Source organism: Mirounga leonina, unplaced genomic scaffold (genome assembly GCF_011800145.1).
Source record: "Mirounga leonina isolate KUSES-001 unplaced genomic scaffold, KU_Mleo_1.0 Mir_151, whole genome shotgun sequence".
Taxonomy (NCBI): Eukaryota; Metazoa; Chordata; class Mammalia; order Carnivora; family Phocidae; genus Mirounga; species Mirounga leonina.
In genome coordinates, this window is record NW_023270377.1 from 82,590,913 (window position 1) to 82,607,832 (window position 16,920).

Consider the following 16,920-nt stretch of genomic DNA (forward strand, 5'->3'; position numbering starts at 1 on the left):
ATATTTGTAAAGTGAATGGATAAACCATAGCAATGATTCTGTTTAATTAAATACAGGAGAATGGTTGGAAGCATATTTATTATGAATCATACAAAAATTTTATAAAAGGTAAGTGTACTTTACTTCCAAAATTCAGAAATAAAATCTCTAAATTAAAGGAAAAAAAGAGAAATTGTCATTCTGAACAAAAATGAGATCTTTACATCTCTTTAGCAAGAAGTAACGGGATTCTTTGTGAGAAGCAACTATGTCCTTTTCATTATATACAGGAGGAAGAAAAACAGCTGCTGTTGAAACAGACCCAAGGAAGTCTGGGCCTTATAACAAATGTAGTGGTCACATTCAAGTTTGCTCTATGAGTTAAGCATGCCAGGCCAATAGAAGACATCAGAGAAACTTCAAAAGCCTGAATCACCTAAGCAGGCGGGCAAAGAATGCCATTTTTAATCACCTTAGGTCGATTTATGAGCCTGGAACTCTCTCAAACATCCAGCAACTCCCTGAGCTTAATTCAGGTACATATAGTTCCAAAGCTCATAAGATTTTAGCCTTGGTGTCAGAGGATCAGAACAGAAAATGAAAATACTGCCATATAAACAAAGCGTAGTGTTTCAGCCACACATCTCCCTTTTAAGAGAGTATATGGGGATGTAGAGAGGGAGCACAATTCTCAGATATATAGCCCACCTAGGTAAAGCACTTTCAAATGTACTTCATTTATTTATTTTAGGCCATTTTTGGCTCAAAATCATGCAAAATTACTGTCTCTAGTTTCATTCTGCTCTTTTGAAATAGTCCAGATTTTGTGCTAAGAGTTTAAAGCCACAGCAAAGAGTGAGGCCAAGAGGGAAAGCTTTTGAAGAGTTCTCACAGCTGTGAAAACACAGGCCTCAGGCTGTGTGTAGAGTTACTTCAAACAGCTGTTTCAGGTGACTAAACACCTTGAGTCTCATTCATCAAGTGTTGTTTATCCTGGCTGACACACCAGACTGGGAGAATTAACTCCAAGAAAAAAGATGTACTACATACCAAGTATGGGAAAGGAACCCAGCTCTTGACATGGGAAGCGAAGGAAAGTAATGATAATAATAGCCCGAGTCCGTTTAAAAGAAAGCAGAACAGAAATCATTTTATTTTATGTTAACGCTCCTTGTGATACCCTTGGCATCTTTTCTAGTCATGGACCAAACCAAACGATACTGATGATTTGCCATGTTTTGATGCCACAAACAAAATCGAGACAGACAACTCCGACATTCAGAGAAGCACCTCGAATAAATGGTCACACAACTTCTCATCAATAGCCAGTGAGAACAATATTGAAAAAGGAGGTATAAATAATGCATTTTCATTATTTGTAAAAAGGGGAAAAGGGCTTTCTTCTTGCCTAGAATCACTGCTTTATTGCCAGCATTGTCTCATCAAGGCTTGGCCATAGGGTTCAGCACCCAGTATTAAAAAATTCTTTCATCTCATCTATTCAAAAAGGTGACATGATGATATATTTTAAACCTTGTAACTATTTGCATGGATCAAAAGAAGAATGAAATAAAATGACACGAGTCAGTGTCAGGCGAAGTGTTACTAGTTAAGTAAGCTTTAAATATTGAAAGCCAGTTTAAATATTTCCTTTTAATCTAGAAATATGTCACTTGGTAATTTTTTCTTTAAAACATTGGGGTGGTTACGAACAACATTTTCCATGGCTTCATTCAGCACTAAGCAGAAAATCCTACCCTACCCTCTCCTTTGTCATGAGTGACATTGTGGGCTGTCACTTCTACTGGGAATTAGTTTATCATTTCTATTATGGCAGGCTTAAAAAGTAAGACTTTCTATCAGTCTCCCATTTGCTAGTTTATGAGTGATATTTTAATGCTGCCTCTATTTTTCTGGTCTATTTTCCAGGCTAAAAATGGCTTTCTTTCTTTTTTTTTTTTTTTTTAATCAATATGTTTCAAAGGCATTCTCAAGCTCTACTATGCATAGAAATGACTTGGGTATCTTGAGGAAACGCAGATTCTGATTTATTAGGTCTAGGCAGGGCCTGAGCTTCTGCATTTCTAACATGCTCTCAGAGGAATACTCATGTTAATGATCCAAGAACCATACCTTGAATAGCAAGGCACTAAAGAAAGAAATGCTAGTCTTGAAGAGCAAACAGTTCTTTGTTTGTCTGCTTGTTTGTTGTTGTTGTTTTACTTTAAGAGCTAAATGTTTCCTTTCCCATCCATGTAAGAATAGAGACAAACATGAAAATATTTGTTGTCCAATCATGAGGCAAAATAATGATGGAAAACAAGGTCATAGAGTCCGGATGTTCTATTTAAAGTATAGAACTAAAGACTAAACATGTATTTCTGTCCATCCAATGCCAAGTCAACCAAAAGAGGTCGGGGATGCTAATCCAAACAGAACACGCTTGTGAAAAATCGCTTTCCGTTTTCCAATAACATGGTCCATAATAATGACGGGTGAGGTGCTTTTCAGGGAAACACACCTGAGAGGGGAATGCTTGCCACATCTGGGCAATAGCGCTGGTGTTAGGTGGAAGGAAACATAATTTTCATTAGCAAAGAAATAAAAGATGCCAGCAAACAAACCACAAAGTCCCGAACTAGGGAGGCAAAGGAAATTAAGCAAAGTATAAAGAAGGAAAATTTATTGAAAACTATTACTCTACAAAAAGCACCTTATGACACAGCCATTGCATCCATTTATCCGTTTATAGGTGAGGACAGTGAGTCCCCATGGGATTAGTCACCTCATTGATGTGAAGGCAGGTAATACCTGCAGGAGATTCTAACCCAATTCCTTCTGGCTTGAAAGTTGCTCTGTCTACCATAGTTCTCTCAAAAATAGGACAGATTAAAGAAAAAAATGATGTAGGAGTTACAGAAGCAGCTGATACCAACAGTGCTTTGAGAAAAACTAAGACCTCAAGCCACATAAGAGTTTTGAGCAGTGTTATAGAAAGTCCACCTGAGAAGGGTGGTAGGAAAGACAGGTGACCATGGAGTAAGTGATGAGTAGTAGGAAATGGGCGTGGAATAGTAAATGTTCTGCAAAATGGATAACACACACTGGTTACTGAGAGTTAATTATAGGAGGTTTAGTGCTAGCTTTTCAGATCTGGGCCATTAGGTACGTTCTCATTTAATCTCAGATGCTTTATATAAAATATCAGACCAGTCCATTCAAATTATTGAGTAATTACTATCTACCAGTTACTGTATCAGGGACTGAGTTAATGAAATTTTTTTTTTGGTTCATCAAAATATATTTGTGGGAGAAAGCAGTTAGCAAAGAGAATCTTGGTGAGATTAAAATAGCTTCACAATGAATGCTTAACAATAAAGTAATTAAATCATTCTCTCAGATCAGTTTACGGATGAAGGGTGTTTCTGGATCACAAAAATATCAATATTTCTCGTGCCCCAGACTTATGAGACAAAGACATAAGTTTTATGTACAATACAGAAATATGATTTGGAGAATTAAATTGTAAAACGAAAGCAACGTAAATTCAAGAACAACCAAGAGACATGAAATTTGTCTCCAGGGACAAATCTCTCTGCCTAAAGATATGAGTAAGGCAATGAGGACTACAATAACCAGAGTTAATCAGTTCTGATGACTCCACCATGTACAGGTGAGTTAATCAGATAGGATGACTCCAGCAATAAAGAGGTAGGGTAGGGTACGATACCAAAACTAAAGAGAGAAACTACTTCTTATTATGGCGCTTTAGGAAATATCCCATATATTTTTGTTCCTTTTGCCAGATGACAGGAAAAGAAAATAAAAGCCTGAATTTTACCTAATCTAATTTATTTCGCTAAGGTGTTCACAAACAATGAGAATGTTTCTACAAAAATTAGATGTTTTAGAAGTAAAACAGAAAGCTGGAGAAGGAGGGCATTAGCAAACATTCTCCTAGGGTAGAATCCCTAAGGGTCAGGCAGTGCTCAGCTATCACCCACCTTAATGTGCTCTTGTTTCAGCTCAACAAAGGGTTTTCTTTCTGCTCTCCTAACCTCTATGTGTGTCAGGAGGCACATTTTCAGCCTTATATTCTCCTCCTCTGCTATTTAAATTCTTACCAAAAGTTAATTTGCTTTGAGAACTAATACTCCACAAGAGAGTTTGTCTTGTAAGGAACTATTACAATCACCTGCCACTGGAATTTTCAGGAATTAGAGAATAAATAAAACTTAGGGATGAATATTTGTGGGGGCAAGGAGGGGTTATTTCCATGATTCTTCCATCTGAAAAATGATTGACTTACACTTTAGGAAAAGTTGGATGCCAATTTATATGCAAACTTTTACATACTATATGGTATTTCTTTCTTTCCCTTTCTATTTTTCCCCTCTGCCATGTACCTAAAAATACCCCCTCAGAGTACCACTGAGTAAACCCTCTAAGACTGCTGTGTGTATCCCGTAGTCACTGACTTGCAAGCAGATTGGCAGCCGGTAGCTTACATGTGCTTCTGATTATGTTAATGAATTAGAGGTCAGGCCCTTTGACTCTTCAGTTAAAGCAATCTGAATCCAGTTAAAGGTAAAATTAAACCAGAAAGAGTTTTGGTTACCTCATAATCTCACCAAAAATAGCTCGTTTAAGATATAGTGAAATCTGGCATAAATGAGAGTCTCTTCTTTGATCTCTGTACAACAAAGCTAGAAAACATAATTTCCTCAACTCTAAGAATGATAATAAAATATATATTTTACTCACAATGCAATTACTCACATTTTCCACCTAATGCATGGTGGGAAATTCCATTCAAATGCAATTACTCACATTTTCCACCTCATGCATGGTGGGAAATTCCAGTCACAACTTCACAAGGTGAAAATGGTCAAATATGGACAAACTTGGCTCTAAATTTCAGTTTGCTCCTTTTGAGAGCTCAGAAAGACAACTGCCTAGTATTCTAGCCACCTTCTGTTAACTCATTACCGTGAAGTGTGGGGCAGAGTAGTATTCCATAGAATGGGTTTCCAGGATGAGCAGGATCTACTCACGCATCAAGTGATCAACACTTTGGGGCTACTGGTGGTTCCCAGACTCAATGGAAATACTTCCTATGTCAATAGCTTTGAGTGAACATAACCGAAAAAAAGAAAAAGCAAAGCTTTAAGTAGTTGTTGATATATGCATTGGCCCCTCTCACATTTTTTAAGGGCAAACCTGCTTGTCCAAATCCATGAGATAAGGGAAGAGAATGATGAACACCTTAATTTAGGTCATGGGCATTCAGGTTAAAGCAGATGGCAAAGCCAAATGCCTTAATAAAATCAGTTCAGGACAGGTTTCTCTCATAGGAACATAAATAACAAGGTGTAGTATCAAAATAGAGAACCATATCCAGCATAGTGTTTTCTTTTGAAGATCAGGCTATCTTTAAAAAGACAAAGGCAGATCACTTTTTCTAGTCACGGAGACTTTGAAATATTGTACAACAAATTATTATTAAAGTGGATTTCTGGTGTAGTTATATTAGCCAAGATTTAGTAAGCACAGTAGTGATTGAAGCACCTCATATGTTTGAAATATTTAAGGCCCACTCGAGAGGCGGCCATCGTTGTTATTATCCCCATTTCACAGATGATAAAGCTCAAACAGAGATTGCCTCAGAGCATCTAACTAACTGGTAGGAGGGCCAGGGTTTAAACCAAGGCTAACCCCAGAGTCAACATTCTTTTTTTTTTTTTTTAAAGATTTTATTTATTCATTCATGAGAGACAGAGAGAGAGAGAGAGAGAGAGGCAGAGGGAGAAGCAGGCTCCCAAGGAGCAGGGAGCCCGATGCGGGACTCGATCCCAGGACCCTGGGACCACGACCCGAGCCGAAGGCAAACGCTCAACCATCTGAGCCACCCAGGCGCCCCCCAGAGTCAACATTCTTAACCATTGACCACACTCTGCTTTCTGAACATAACATCCTAAATAATTTCTTTACAATTTTTGTTTTTATAGTACTACTAAAGGAAAGGAGGGTGAGGTCTTGAAATTGGGTGGTGGTCTTGTCCTCATATCATTCAATTTTGCCAGAATATAGTTCTCAAACAATGTGCAGGTCACCAAGAGTAGCCACAAAAGATTCCATTAGAGCAGAGGGCTTCCTAAGACTGGGGAACAAGAACAGTTTTGGAAACGTGACTAGCTAAGCACTTCTCAAATTACATTTTGCCGTCAGAAGCTTCTTGAAACTGTTTGTGGTATCTTTAGCCTGTGTTAGCTTAGCTAGAACTACATTTCCCAGAATTCCTTTTCCCATAGGTTCCTGGGTCAGAGTGGGCCACCAGAGAAATTTGTGTGAGATTTGCAAGGCAGTAGTGAAGAAGCAGACACTTTTATGGTCTAAGTCACCCGAGTGGGTCTTGTCACTCACTTACTTATGTAATTGTTGATATTCTCATTCATCTTGGGGGTGTAATCAGACCTAAAGGACATCTTCCTTCAACTACACAGAGCCCTGAGCTCTGCACATTGCACAAGGGGTGCCACATTTCCCTGCAAATCACCTGCATCATTGATGCTGGAGGCAGTGAGGGACAGCAGTGGTTCCAGTTTGCCCTCACAGGCTCCCGTCGTTCTTTGGTCTCCACTCCTTTACATCTTTCTGCCCTTCCCAGCTACAGTCCTTGATGACATTAGGCTTATCACCAGATGCAGGTATGGCAGGCTTATATAGATTTGCTCAACGAGAATTGTGTAAAGTGTAATAATTTTACTAATTCTTTATTCTGTATCTGCTCTTCTGATTGAACCCTGACCAGCAAACCATTTATACCTTGTGGATTTGAGACTACAGATGCTATCAGTGATAGCCTATCATGGCAGAAAAGGCAAAGGTGAGAAAATGTATTACTTCCTTAAAATTGAAGTGGGGGGGAGGGAGAGTGCAACCAAAGCAAAGGGCATGCAATATATGAGCAATTAAATAAAATATATTATTTGGCATTTATAAAGTGGGTTTTACTTCCCCTACGCTATCCCTAATCCATATGTTACATGGTTTAAGCATGCCATAGTTTTGTTATAGAAACATGGAATTCCTGAGGTGGAAATCGTCTTGCTCATAGAAAAGTAAAGGTAACTATAAGTACCATTTCTTCAGTGATTTGAACTTGGCTGGCAAACCAGCCTTCGTGTGGGTATACCTACATATTGAATAATAGCAGCAAGACATTGAATTTGATGCCATAAAGCTAGCTAAATTCCAGCCGCAGGGACCCTCAGGAAAAATTAAATCTTATCTAAAACCACCTACCCACAAGGAATGAACAGAGTCTGCCTAAGGCAACTGTGTCCATCCTAGCTGCCAGAATCAAACTATATGTGATGACCAACTAGTTGTGAAGAAAAAACAAAAACAAAAACAAAAACAAAACAAAAAAACTTCAGACAGTTAAGAAACTTAATGTATTAAGCACTTTCAACTGTGAAAGGAAATCCACAGCAAATTTCAGTATAGCTCGGTTCACCATATGGTCTGATTTCCCCTGGACACTCTGGTCTATGTTTGCTTTACCAGAGTAAACATTCACAAACCCGTCTTTCATTCTCAAATATGTCCCACTTTTGCAAAATTATCTTTTATCCTAGTAATAAGCCAATCACATGAAATCAAAGATTAGGTGAAATTAAAAAAAAAAAAAAAACAGCTAAGTTTTACCAAATACTAGTATATGCTAGGCATTGTCCTATGAGATTTAATGTATCACTTTATTTACTCCTAGCAAACAGCCTCCCATCATAAGGAAATTATCACTAGCATCCTCTTTGATAAGGAACCCGAGGAGCCACATGGGAATTAGCAACTTGCCAAAGTCCACAAGGTTGTAAGTGGCAGAGCAGAGCATCTGAAAAGCAGAGGTCTTAATGGCCATGACAATTTATTTATTTATTTATTTATTTATTTATTTATTTATTTATGAAAATACCCAGCATGCATGTTTAATCTCAGTACAATGGTTTCAAGACCAAGTATACATGTTACAAGCATCAAGGCTAGATTACAAATTATCATAGTCATCATCATCATCATCATCGTCATCATCATCATCTTCTCATTTTCTTTTCAATGCATTTGATGATTCACTGGCAGTATTTTGTGATGACACCATGTTAGTGGTAATAAGAATGTTTTTAGACTCAATTAATGATGGATTAATCAGAACATTCTGAACTGCGGATGTTGCAGGAATTGATGGGGACTATGAAGTGGGCATCTGCACTGTAAACCTTTGCCCTGTGAGGGACACTGGAGTCCCTACTTTAGTTGACACAGATATGGTTTGTGGGGTTGGTGTGCCAAGTGTGGGAGTACTTGGTCTGCTAGTAACTGAACCAACACTTAACCGTGGAACTGTTATTCTTCCCGCAGAAGTAGATGCCTTTTTTTGTAAAGACTTAAGTCTATAGTTTGGATCAGTCAGGCAGTATCTATCAGGTGGCAACCTGGGGCCTGAATATGGCTTGATTAATGGCAAAGGAGTTTGATTTCTTTATCTTGCAATATCTAATAAAAAATCTCTTGGGGGAGGAGAGGTAAAAGACCGATCAGCACGACACTGGACGGCCAATCGCACATCATCTGCATCAACAATGGCTTTCTTAACATGGCTTCAATAAATTTTTGCATCATCTAGAATTGTGGTCACATATCGGAAGGCAAACTCCAACATCTGATTTATAACTCTTGGCTCATATTCTGTAATCCCCACATCCTTCAGGATTTGCGCCATCATCTGTGCATCTTTCAGCATGCTCTTGGGAGAAGCCATCTTGCCAGACTCCATGATATCTGTTGATCAGACTTCTCGAGCTAAATCACCCACATTAATGTATTTCAGTCCTGATCTTGATGCAAGTTCTTTGCCTAGCATGGTTTTTCCAACCCCTGGTGTACTGGTGAGCAGGATGTTTGGAAGCAACATGGTCTTCACCGCGCTGGCTCCGGGCGTCTGGCCATGACAATTTATAACAAGAATCTAAGGACAGTGGATCAAGACCACCACCCCCGCCACTTGCAAAGAGAGAATCATCTCATCTCTGCCCCTCCAAAGTGCTTCAATTTCCCCACACATTAACTAGCATTCTACACCAAAACATGTGATAGTTATGTCAGCTTAGCCAGGCTATGGTGATTGGATCAAACACTACTTTACATGTTGCTGGGAAGGTATTTTGTAGATGTGATTAACATTTATGATCAATTGACTTTAAGTGAATGAAATTACCCTCCATAATGTGGGTGACTCTTTTTATCTTTTTCCCAAAGGTTTTATTTATCTATTTGAGAGAGAGAAAGTGAGATAAAGAGAACATGAGCAGGGGAGAGGTGTGGGGAGGGGAGGGGGAAGCAGACTCCACACTGAGCAGGGAGCCTGATGCCAGACTCCACCCCAGGACTCTGGGATCATGACCTGAGCTGAAGGCAGATGTTTAACGGACTGAGCCACCCAGGTGTCCCAATGTGTGGTGAGTCTTATCCAATCAGTTGAAGGCCTTAAGAGCAAAACCGAGATTTCTCAGATAAGAAAGAATTCTGCCTCAGGACAGTACCATAGATACCCTGCCTAGGTTTCCAATTTGCTAGCCTACCCTGTGGATTTGGGGCTCAAGACCATGTCTTGACCTCTTTCCTGAGTCTCTTTGCAGCGAGTCTGCCGTTTAAACTGGCCAGCTCCCACAATTATTAAGCCAATTTCTTAAACTAAATCTCCCTCTCTTAATCTTATATAGAGAGAATATATACTATGTTTTTTCCCACTTGAAAACTGAGACATTAGTTGTTACAATGTTACACAGCTACGTGGTAGGGGAAATGAAATGTTAATTCAAACCTATCTGACCTCAGAGACTTGGTGCTTAGTCACTAAACTATATTGCAATTCAGGACACCAAAGCCCAAAAGTCAACAAAGTAGGGTAAGAAAAGTCAAGGACTTGATGTCAAGACTCTTAAACTTCAATCAAGTTTTAAAAGCTACCAACCAAATGCCCTTGAGCAGCTCACTTCCCTCTTTTAGTTCCAGATTTCTCTATCTATAGAGAAAAGAGCTGTCAATAAGCTTGATATAAAGATAAAAATATGTCAACATATGAAAATTAAAGCATCATTTTTATTTTGTTATTTTCCAGATTAGAAGTCATATGCTGGGCTCTTTCTTCCACTGACTACAAAATGTCCTGGAATGTTGAACATTAAAATAACTCTTGTATCAGAAGAACTTAGCTATGGTACCCAGTGTCAACACAACCCTTTTTTAGTTATCGATATTAACACAGGGAATGCTGGAACATTTTATCAGCATAGCAGCTTTGGGATAGCACCAATGTTTTTCTTAATCCTTCAGATTAAATTTTTGTGTGTGCTTGTGCATGCCCATTTAACATGTTAAAAATTGAGGATCTAAAAAGTTATGGGGAAAAAAAAAAAGTAAGGAAAGCAAGAACAGGACCAAATGGGTAAAACAAAGTGCAAAAAAACAACCAAAACAAAGAAAAAAAATCTTCAAAAAGCAATAAGTACTATAGAACAAATCAAATGTTAGTGTTTAGTAAAACAACGAGCCAGTTAAAAACCAAAATCATACTATGTCAAACACCGTGATAAAGCTGAGAAATGAGGAATCTTACCAAATTAGGGAACACCAGTCTCCTTATAGGGAAAATTTACCAAGTATTATTTCAAAAAAGTCCCTCACAATGTAGTAACTGACTGTTCAGAGTATTTTGAGTACATGTGAAAATATGTGTTCATGCACGGCGTCTCCATTATTCTTAAAGATGCAATATAGCTTCTTTACCTAAATAGCTCTGCTTTTCTTTCTTTCTTTAACTGATCAGTAGTACTGCCTTAAGGTGTATTTATACTCAGCAGAAGGAAAGGTAAGAATCCAGAAGCAAGAATGAGGAGAGAAGAAATGAACAACAGCAACAACAACAGATATATATATCTCAAAGGAAAACACAGGGGAAGCCAAAACAAAGAAACAGAGAAGGCAATTTATTTTAGCAATATGGTGAACTGAGGGGGAAAAAAAAAAAACACTCAAATATGGCAACTTGCAGGGACAGAGCCAAGTGAGCTTACTGAGTCACTTTGTGTGAAAGTCAAATCACGACTTTAATAAATTTAAAGCACTGAAGTCCATTTGGCATATCAACCCTGTATGGCAAATGAAATTGTCTGTTTTGCTTCCATAGGGTCAAGATACCTGGGGGAGAAGATTAGGTAAATGGCCCCAAACACCAAGGGGGTTGTTAATTTTTTTATTGGTACATTGAGCTAATGCAGTTAACCATACAGATTCAGACTATAGACTCCTATGCACCCTCATATCATTGACGTTAAGAGGGAAAGGATACGTAAAAGAGATAGATGGGAGTTGGGCTGGGAAAGAAAATTCAGCTTTGTGTCTTTGTTCTCAGGACAGGATAGAATGATATACTAACTAGTTTCCTCAGCTCATTCTGTAGTAATGTTTTTCAGACCTTAGCTCTTTCCTCCCTTCCCTACTACAAAGAGAGTATATGGCGCCACAGCCTTGCACAAAGAAAAGAAAACATGGTAGTAAATTATCTTAAATACACCTGAACTTATGATAGCCAGAGTCAAGCTTTGCCGAGATTTTCTTTTTCACATAATTCTAGATTTATTTTTGCCATTTAGAAGTTTATTTTGGCTGGAGTTGAAATTTAATTTGTTCTTCAAAGAAACATAACAATGGAAATACAAAGAGGAAGCTTTTGTTCACTCCCTGGGAGTTCTGAAAAGTAATAATTATAGAATGATAAGATTCTAAATGAAAATGTCACTTTGAAAGGTTGGGGTTGACAGCAGCACAGACCTATGTGAAGTGAAAAAAGTCACATTATATTCATGAACATAAATGTACCCAGATGATGTAATTTTACATCTTTTGATGATTTATTATATAAATGTTTCACAAGTTTGAACAAATAAAATCCTTTCTAAAAATAAATGTTCATTAGAAGTCTTAGAAAATAATACTTCTTTTGAAGAACAGTACTTGCAAGATAGTATTCTTACTATTAAGAGACTTAATAGTAGATTGATAAAATAGTATCAACTAAGACAATTGATACACACACACAAACATTGAGTCAGGGAACAACACATTGATTACTTCAGAATTTTCGTTTATTTCCAGTCCTGTCATTTGACCTGTGCTGCATACGTTGCTCAGATCTCAGCCACTACACTGTGATTCCGTGTGTCCCTTAACTATATACACACAAACACACGCACACACACCACCCATGCCACACAAACATGTACAACTGCCACTATACTAAAAAAAATGTTAGTATTTTTTTGAATAAATCAAAATTTTTTAAATAATTATACAGGCTGATTAGAGATAAGGAGCCGGCTTTTACCAAACAATATGGCCAGCAAGTCTTTTCTTGCTAGGAGTTTCTATGATGCTTTCTGTGTGGTGAAGTTAAGCTGGGTTGAGGAGAATGACTAACTTGCACAGACATTTTTCAGCTTTACCTTTCTAGATTCCTGATTTTTATTTTATTTTATTAAAGATTTATTTATTTGGGGCGCCTGGGTGACTCAGTCAGTTAAGCATCTGCCTTTGGCTCAGGTCGTGATCCAGGGGTCCTGGGATCGAGCCTGCATAGGGCTCCCTGCTTAGCGGGGAGTCTGTTTCTCCCTCTCCCTCTGCCCGTGCTTGCTCTCTCTCTCTCTCTCTCTCTCTCTCTCTCGGTCTCATGCGCTCTCTCTCCAATAAATAAATAAAATCTCAAAAGGTGTATTTATGTATTTGAGAGAGAGAGGGAGAGTGTGAGCAGGGGATGCAGCAAAGGGAGAGAATCTCAAGCAGACTCCCCACTGAGTGCAGAGCCCAATGAGGGGCTCAATCTCACCTCCCTGAGATCATGGCCTGAGCCAAAATCAATAGGCTTAACCAGCTGAGCCACTCAAGCACCCCTACCTTTCTAGATTTCTAAAACATGTGTCTCTTGAGTCCTGTATGTATGAAAAATAGATGGCTCATTCATCTACACAAGAAGGCACATGTGTGATGTATGCACACACATACACACAAATGTTTATGTCTTAGAAATAAAATGTGTCATCTCTCTGCATGTATGAACCTTAACCACACTCCACTGAAGGAGCTCTGTAAATTTCAGAGTGCCAATTTGGTGTGCAAGCAGCAGGAGGGCTGGTTCCCTAATACTGTCACTGTCTTTAAAGTTGTCATTTAACATCTCCCCTTTATATCACTGACATAGGGATGTTTATTCCAGTCTGATTAACTTATAGATTTTCTTATGCCACAGAGAGACTCATGTTCCTTTAAAACCCTGTGGTTTCTCTCATCTGTATACGTAGCCTTTGATAAATTAAGACAAATACATATGTCAAACTCCTCTAATTCGGGGCCCTCGGCATTAGTTGGTTACTCTCTGTGATGACAATTCTACTCAACATTTATTGCAGTTAGCTATAGGGTATGAGAAGCTTTAAGAGGAAATGTGGGTGTTGTGGGGGCAAACTTCTTCATGCTCCTCAAAAGAAAAGACCAGTTTACGTTGTATGAAAAATGTGCTCTTCTATAGTTGCACAGACTTCCCTGAAACTTAGGGAGCTAAACTGGAGGAGTTTGCATTTTCAGTGATGTCTGCAGGAATTACATGCCATTATTTTAAGAAGGAGTTTCATTTTCTAATTTAACCTTGTAGGCAACTAACTGAATTTTTCATGTTATATGATTTTAAAATGTAAACAAATATCTATGATCATATGTAGAATCCAGTAAGGGTAGAGGACTACAGGTGGAAAGAACAATTTTTATTAAATATTTACACTATATGATTTTAACATTGGCCTTAGTTTTGTCCCCAAATCAATTGTTCAGATCTGTTTTTATGTCAACTTACAAAACAATCAATATCCATAACAAACCTGTTAAATTTTAGTTAATATTCTTTCTGGGGATGTAATTATTTCCTTCATATAGACTTTTTTTGAGCTAATTTTGTTTGTTTACTTTTTAAATTTTTTTAGAGATTTTATTTACTTATCAGATTGAGAGAGAGATAGCGAGAGTGAGCACAAGCCGTGGGGAGAGGGAGAAGCAGGCTTCCCCCCACTGATCAGGGAGCCGGACATGGGGCTCAATCCCAGGTCCCTGGGATCATGACCTTGAAGGCAGATGCTTAACCTACTGAGCCACCCAGGTGCCCTAAGCTAATTTTGTTTAGATTGTATTAAATCTACTTTATTCTGTAGAAATAGGAGAGTGCTTTTTCTTTTTGTTAGTTTAGCATCTTCGATATCTAGAACTGAAAGAGGCCTCGGTGGTCACCTCAGAGTACTGCCTCTTTTCATCGAGGGAAAAGCTGATGACAGGAAATTTGAAGTGATTTCTTTATCCTTAGAGCTAATGAATGGCAAGACCCAGCCTAGAGCCTCAGTTTCTGTTTCCCCAATTCAAAAGCTCTTCACCTTACTCCACACTTCCTGAGTTCGTTATCTTATTCCTGCACTTAGTAGAAATTAGAAAACTTTCAGAATGTGAAGAAGTCATAGCTCAGTGAATTGTTTAAAAAAAAAAAAATCTGGTTTCCAGTCATCTCTCTGTGCATGCTGATTATCTGACACTGCACTAACTTATTTATCCCTCTAATTCATTTTTTTTTTTTTTTTAATCTCTAGAATGATTGGAGTAAGGCTTTTACCTCAGTGCCTGGCAAATGGCAAGTGCTTAATAAATGTAAGCCATTGGTATAGCCAAGGTGTTGGAAAACTTTTTCTGTAAAAGGCCAGACTGTAGGTAGTTTAGACTTTCCAAGCCATTGACAAGCAGCCATAGACAATGAGCAAATGAAGGGGCTATGTTTCAATAAAACCTGATTTACAAAAATAATCAGTGGGGTAGATTTTATCCGTTGACAATAGTTTGTCAATTTGTAATACAGTCCATAACTAGCAAATCAGTCTTGCTAGAATTAACCAAGTGGTAAAATGGTAAATACTATACAATTCCATTGTTTTTTTCTGCAGAAACCCATATAGAAAAAATGGATACCTTGACAGTATACATACAAAAGGCTAATGTCAGTCGTGTCATTACTTCTCAAGGATGTATTCAACTGTGTTTTATGGTTGCCTATTCAACCTGTCAAGACAAATAAACAGGGAACAGAAGATCAAAAAAATTAAAAAATACAGATGCAAACATGGACCTCACTTAAAATTCTATGCATATCAGCTTTCTGATTTTGTGATTTAATTGCTACAGTGGTCAGACCAGGTCATGAACACTGCATCTTCACAGGACAATCTGATAAAATGTACTGAAAGAAAGAATGAGGATAAAAGGGTAAGTGGCAACCTAAACTAGAAAGCGATAATCTACATTTTTACGAAGTCTGAAATGAACAAAGTTACTCATAGAGTTAGCATAGATCGATGTAATAATTGACACATGTTCTGACAACTGGGTTATTTTGTCTCTGTTTCTGTTGACAGAAGTGCGGTTCAAATGAGTGATCCTCTAGTGTATGTCATGGTATGAAAGAGAGCTAAAATGAAGGAGGGTCAAAAATTCCACCTTGCAACACTAGCCACATGTAATAATCAACACTTCCACCTTTCTAACAAATCATCACATGGATAAAGTATGTAAAGAAATCAAAGGAAAATTTACTAAACTGTCCAGCATCCATCCATCTTTCTTTGGGTAAAAGACAGCACTAAATATCCTTTGGGAAGGCACCCCTTGCTTATTCTTACTACTATGGTATGGATAGAGTTAGCATATATCCTAATTGGCTTAAGCTGATCACTGAGGAGCATTCCCCACCCACAGACATTGGTTCAAAGATGTGTAGGTTCCACGCCAGTGGGATCAAGACAGTGGGGAGTTTTCTGAGATGCCTGGGAGGGAAGCAGGTGTCTTTCTTCCTGAAAGAATATAGAGGATGGAATTGCTGCCATCCCTCATCTCCCTTCCACATAATGTGGGAATGATGAGGGCAGTAGTTGGACCCTGTATCCCGTCAGTGGGGTATGCATTGTATGTAGAGACTTAAAATTAATACTAAAACCTACTAAAAGAGTGTTTCTTATTATCACAGTTTGCCAGCAATTCTGAACAATAGCAAAGATAGAATAATCTTCCCACGGAGGGTAGACAGCTCCTCTTGTGCCCCCTTCCTCCACCCCACCTTCTTGGTACCCACTGCTTCTTCCATACAGAGCCTGAGACTTCCAGACAAAGGCCAAGAATAAAAGTACTCTAGCCTTAATATCATGAAGCTCTGATTCTGGCCATGCCAAAAATCAGCCTTGCCTCTGGATGTTCTGTTGCATGAGAACCAAAATTTCCTTTCTGCTTAAGCCAGTTTGGGTCCATTTTTCAAACACATAAATCCAAAGGTTATTTTTTTGTTTGTTTCCTATTTTAAATTAAAACTTTTGGTATCAAATTTATTGATATATTATACGATTTAATGATTGTTAACCACTCATAACCTCATTTTACAATGTTTATATATATAGTGGTTACTAGAAAACTGGCATTTCAGGTATAGAACACATAATTATGCCTTTTATTAGAAATATCTCGTAGCTATTGCCTGGAACATTGTTCTTATATATTAAAGTTCCTTTAATCTTAAGAAAGTACATAAACAGTTATTTTTAATCCATTTCATCTCATTGGACAGCAAACTGTCCCATAACAAACATTGACACACACATTCAACTAATAATAACACACACACATATATACATATGTACACATACACACAGAGGGTCTGACTTTTGATCAGAGTCTATAAACTTTCTAAGACCACTATAAACTTTCCTCTAGGCTAGACATCATTAAGAATATCCTTCAAATGAAATTATG

At 38.0% G+C, this 16,920-nt stretch overlaps 1 pseudogene; it reads right to left on the minus strand.

Annotated features, from left to right (window-relative positions):
- Nucleotides 1-7,954: 7,954 nt before the first annotated feature.
- Nucleotides 7,955-9,026, minus strand: LOC118011835 (annotated as a pseudogene).
- Between the last annotated feature and the right edge of the window lie 7,894 nt (nucleotides 9,027-16,920).